The sequence below is a fragment of the Brienomyrus brachyistius genome, chromosome 10 (assembly GCF_023856365.1).
Source record: "Brienomyrus brachyistius isolate T26 chromosome 10, BBRACH_0.4, whole genome shotgun sequence".
Taxonomy (NCBI): Eukaryota; Metazoa; Chordata; class Actinopteri; order Osteoglossiformes; family Mormyridae; genus Brienomyrus; species Brienomyrus brachyistius.
The window spans coordinates 14,927,915-14,933,177 of record NC_064542.1 but is presented as its reverse complement, the minus strand read 5'-3'; the positions used below and the strand labels follow the sequence as shown (position 1 = coordinate 14,933,177).

Genomic DNA, 5,263 nt, shown 5'->3' with positions numbered 1-5,263 from the left:
GTTTTTGCAAAGTGTGTGTATGTTGAAAGCCAGTCCCCGTCTACAGAACAGGCTACAAAATGGGTGCATGCTAAGATGCCCCAAGGAGGGCAGCGGTAAAAGGGCAACACTGGAGGGCAACACGATGTACCGATGCCCCAAGGAGGGCAGCGGTAAAAGGGCAACACTAGAGGGTCAGAAATTGCGTTGATATTTCACTAGGATTTTCATTATTTTGGGTGTATTTTTTTTTTAGTCGTAGAAAGTGTGATGTAGGCAGAGGTGGAAAGCGTCGGTTCAGAAAGTATAAAAACAGACCAGGATTTCGTTGCAACCAGCCAGTTGAATATAGAAAGTCACATTCATAGAGTACCCATCTGGTTAATGGAATATGCAAATAAGGAAAATGGTTAGTAAGCTGGCATTAAGGCAGTAATTATCTTTTTTTACCCAGTGGTCCCACCTGTATGGAGGGGCCCCATTTTCCAGAAATCCTTTTCCCGGAAATCCAGCTTGGGCCAGAATTTGGTTGGAGATGCTGATATACCATCGGGGCCAAAGGGCTTTGTTGTGGTTTCGGCTGGCCAGCTGGTATCTTACAAAATATCAGTTTGGTGCTTATTGTTAATTTATTGCATGTTTTAGAGGCGGCTGACCTCCTATTAAAACATATGCATATATATCTGCAGGATGAGCGTGAGCCTGTTTAGAAGCCACAGCTGGTGCACAGTGCTGTAAAAAGCCCAGTTATTAGAACATAATGTTCTCCAGATGACTATAATGTTGCATTTTATGGCCATAATTTTTGCTAACTCGTGTCTGTCGCCATCATGGAGTATGAAGTGAAGATTGTCAGAAGAGTCCAAGAAGTACTGGCGCAGTGTTAAAAAGTAGATGCTAAATCTGCATTTTTAAATCCTGGTTTAATCCTGGTTTAATCCTGGTTTAATCCTGATTCTGCTGGGAGGAGGCTACGCTGAGGCAGGCTGCTTCCAGGCTCAAAGATAAGGTGACAAGGTGCAGCACTAGAACAAGGTGAAGCAGAATGCATTGGCAGTGAGCAAAACACAAGCAGGCGGAAGCAACTTTCTAATGGCAGAGATGACACCAAGTGGCCTTCAGAAAGAATGGGAAACATTGAAGTGCAGTTCTAGGACAGTTCGTAACAGACTCCTAGAAGCAGGACTGAAGTCCCTTAAAGCAAGGAAGAAGCCCTTCATTAATAAGAAGCAGGGAAGAGCCCAGGCTGGAGTTTGCAAAAACAAAAAAAATGTATATTTTACACAGACTTATAACCATAAATTGAGAAATGAGTGAAACTGAAAATTTTGCTGTGCTCTCTTACTTTTTTCGAGTTGTATTTCTATGTATTTCTGCTTAGAAGTGGTGTAATCAATTTTGCTGCACGCTGCATTAGCTATTACCGATGAACCAAGTATGTTTTTTAAAATACAGAAAACCTGCTTTTAAATGTTTTCTGCTGGAGTCTTGAGGGGAGGATGAGGGGAAGGATCCTGTGTTCTGATGGCTGCTGGGCTTATGCCTTGTTAGACCTCCCACCCTTCGTTTTCCTCTTTCCTGCTTTGGCACTTTGAGGAGTAATTGATTTCCCTCGCTAATGGGAAGAACCTGGTAAAGCTAAGTTCTGCTGATCCTCATCCTGGATATTAACTTTCAGCTCAGCATTAAAAACATTTCCAGTTGCCTTGTCACTGAATGTTTTCACTATAGGTGCTCTGTTATGACTCAGTGATAATTATAGGTTACACAGACCAGGAGCTGTGGGATTTATGTATAGAGTGTCATATATATTATGGGAATTATAACAGGAAGCCTGGTATAGCTTTGGCCCAAATGGTGTTTGGCAGGAATCCCGCATTGTGATGGATATGCATTTGTTGGTTTTGCATTTCTAAGTCCCAAGATATCACCGCATTAGCGTTGAGAAGTAAATATCCATTTCTCGTCTGAAGTGTCAGATGAATGTCTGTTTCTGAGTTATAAATAAGCGTGTAGGCAGAAGGGGAGATGTTTTGAAAAACGTGGCGGGAGAAGTGGTGTTTTTGGAGAACGCTGGGCGGAAATGGGTCCATTTTTGCATGCATGAGGCCGGTTACAGTTACAGGCTTTCGTTGCCAAGACCAGAATCCACAGCTCGCAAACCCCCGTATAAAAAATCAATCGCTCTGCCATCAGCTGTACATGGTACCAATAACATGACCTGGAGCCCCCACAGTCTGTACATGGCCTCCAAATCAGACCGCATAGCCAGATTCTGCTGCGGATTGCATCGATCACACCGGATAAGGTAATTCAGAAGCTTCTAGATACACGTGCGCAATTCCATCCATCCATATGTCAACCACTTATCCTGGTTAGACAGGATATGCACAATTTCCCATAAGACATTTCAGCTCATAGGCAGCCTCCCCCCCCCCCCCTTTGCTTTAGAGTGTTGCCTGTAAGGCAGTTGGATCTGTGTGTATTTCACTCACCCAAATGTTGACACCTTGGATGGGGCTGTATGGGGGCGAGGCTGAAGGGGGAAGGACTGTATGGGGGTGGGGTTGAAGGGGGCAGGGCTGATGGGGTGGGGCTAAAGGGGCGTGGCTGTATGGGGCGGGGCTGAAGGGGGCAGGGCTGAAGGGGTGGGACTTTTTGGGGGCGGGGATAAAGGGGGCAGGGCTGTATGGGGGCGGGGTAGAAGGGGGCGGTCTCTTGCCAAGCAAAACAGTTTGCTATGATACATTTTTTCAAACCTATGGGCCCACTGGGAAAATGCCTAGTATACCAGGTGCCCAGTGCAACTCTCATTCCAGGGTAAAATCATGAGCCACATCCGAGGGCTAAATGTTTTTTTTTCTGACCAGCAGTTATACTAACTTGAGGTTTTACTCGAAATCCTCTTAGTGGACCAGATACTGAACAATTCTACCCAATTCAAGCCAAATGTGACGCAGGATATTTGTCTGTCAAAAGGAAATGATTTCAGAGAAAGAATACCAAACATAAACCAGTTATAACTAAACTCGTAATTTTCATGCTTAACATCATTTAACTTAATTAGCATCATGCGATTAAAAACAATGAAATCTGGGTGTGAGTTAATTAGGAGCGGGTTTGGCCAGCTGGGAAGCTCTCCGGCCCCAAGGTGGCGGCAGCCTGGAGCTGTCAGCCCCTCTCTGCTGCTTTAATCAGTGTTTTGCTTTTGATGTCAGCGGTGTTTCCTTGATGTCTGCTTTGTGTTCGGCACATGCACACTCCAAGCCTCCCACCCTCCGGAAGATCCATCGCCCTGATTATTTCGGGAGGACTGGCATTTGCACGCTTGGGTGGATGCTAATCGCGCGGCACTGTTGCTCGGCGATCACGAGGGACCCCCCCCACCCCCCCAGGCAGCCAAGTAAACATTGCATCTTATGACTTATGTTTCAACTGTGTAACAGGACGGTCGCTGCCAGTTTGAGCCCTGCAGAGTTTTAAAAAGCACATATGATTGTGTGTAACCATGGTGACAATGGAGGCCATTTTCCTGCTTGTAAAAAGTTACCTTCATATCATCTGTCTGAGAGAAATACAAAAGGAAGCTGAAAATGCAAATAAAATACTATCCTACATCTGAATGTATTTCATTGCACTAAAACCCAAATGTTACTGCAACATTTTGGCCTAAATGTCACTGAAATCGTTTGGTTCCAGAATTTGCAGTAACATTTTGGCCCACAACTACAAAGTAAGGTAGATGCATTTCATAAAGTGTTTTCTACTCTGTCCAGAGGTGTTCCTGTACTTAGATTTATAAATTGTGTACTTGGCAGTTAATTTAAACATTTACTGTAGTTAAACCAAACAATACTTTCTAACCATGCAAATAATGCATAGCATGAAAAAGAATTTAGAATGTTTGGAAGAAAGGAATGTCTTTGAGACATTTTTTACATTCATTTGAATGACTTACGCTTATATTTTAAGCTATAGCAGCAGTGATTTTCACAGTTCAAAGGCAGACATTCCAAAATATGACATCAACAAAAATATACAAAGAATGACCTCAATCATTAATGAAAAAAAGTATATTTTCATTCATTGTAAAGTAAAACATACACTTGTTCTTTGTTGTGGCATTTCAGGTCATAACATTTTATAAAACTGGAAAAGAAAAACATTCCGGGAGACTGGAACGCTGACATGCCAACCTTTGATTATTTGTGGATTTATTTATTTTCATACACTTTCCCATAAACATTTTATTGTAAGCAAACCAGTGAGGTCAGAATGTTACACTGGAACTATTTCCCGTCATGCTTTATTATTTTATTTATCTCATTACTCACAGACCAGACCAGGATAAGCAGTTATAGGATGGGGAGATTTGTGTATTCAGGGCTGACCTGGAAATTTTGATGTAACAGGTGAAAAATGTCTTACTATGTAATTTGGGGTGTGGGTGTGGTTGGGAACCATAAGGCCTCTGATGGGCCTAAATGGTGATGCTTATTTTCAAAATGCAGTTTTCGAAAACGTAAAAAAATTATATTTATTTACAAAGTCTTAGGCCTACATTTCAAATTGATAATAGACGCTTTTTTAATTATGTAGGCTACTTGTTAGATTGTTCTCTGTGACCTGCGAGCCAATAAGCATTTTTGTACAACTGATGCAGACTGATTTTAATTTGTGTGCGGTTCCACTCTCGGAATTTGTTTGAGGCAGGTTGGGCCAGGTACAGAATTAAATTAGTACTACTATGACGGGTCAGATGTGCAGGACTCTGGTATGGAGTATAGTTAGAGTATAAGAGTATAGTTAGAAATGCGTGCTATGCCAACATTTGTTTTGCTTTGTTTTGCTTCCATTGATGCTGTAGTTGTGGAGCAAAGATATAAAGGCATTCATTAGGATTTTGTGTTTGTGAGGTTTTAAAACACACTATAAATGCTGCTGGCCAGTACGGGGGATGTCTTACTGGGAGGGACAGTTCCACTAATAACAGCAGGGCCTCGTAGTTTGGCCATCTTCCTCTCTGTTCCTCTTCACTTTAGCAGATGTCTTATTTTGAATATACAAAGTTTGTCGAGCTGTTTATTCTTAACTCACTCTCTAATGACTTGGCTCGACTAGAAGCGGTCACACAAAAGGACCACAATTCTCTGCGAGAAGCCTGCAGCATTTGTTGATGAGTAGATAGCAGTCCTGGTAAGTGTGTTGTCGTATGTGTCACAGGAATCAGATAAGTAACAACTTATACAGTTGCTTTCATCTTTTCACTGCTTATTTTCACTAT

General features: G+C 42.3%; 1 protein-coding gene across 1 annotated transcript in view; it reads right to left on the bottom strand.

Annotated features, from left to right (window-relative positions):
* The window catches only part of p2ry10 (P2Y receptor family member 10), a 130,977-nt gene that overhangs the window by 117,146 nt on the left and 8,568 nt on the right, over window positions 1–5,263 (bottom strand). The window lies entirely within an intron of this gene.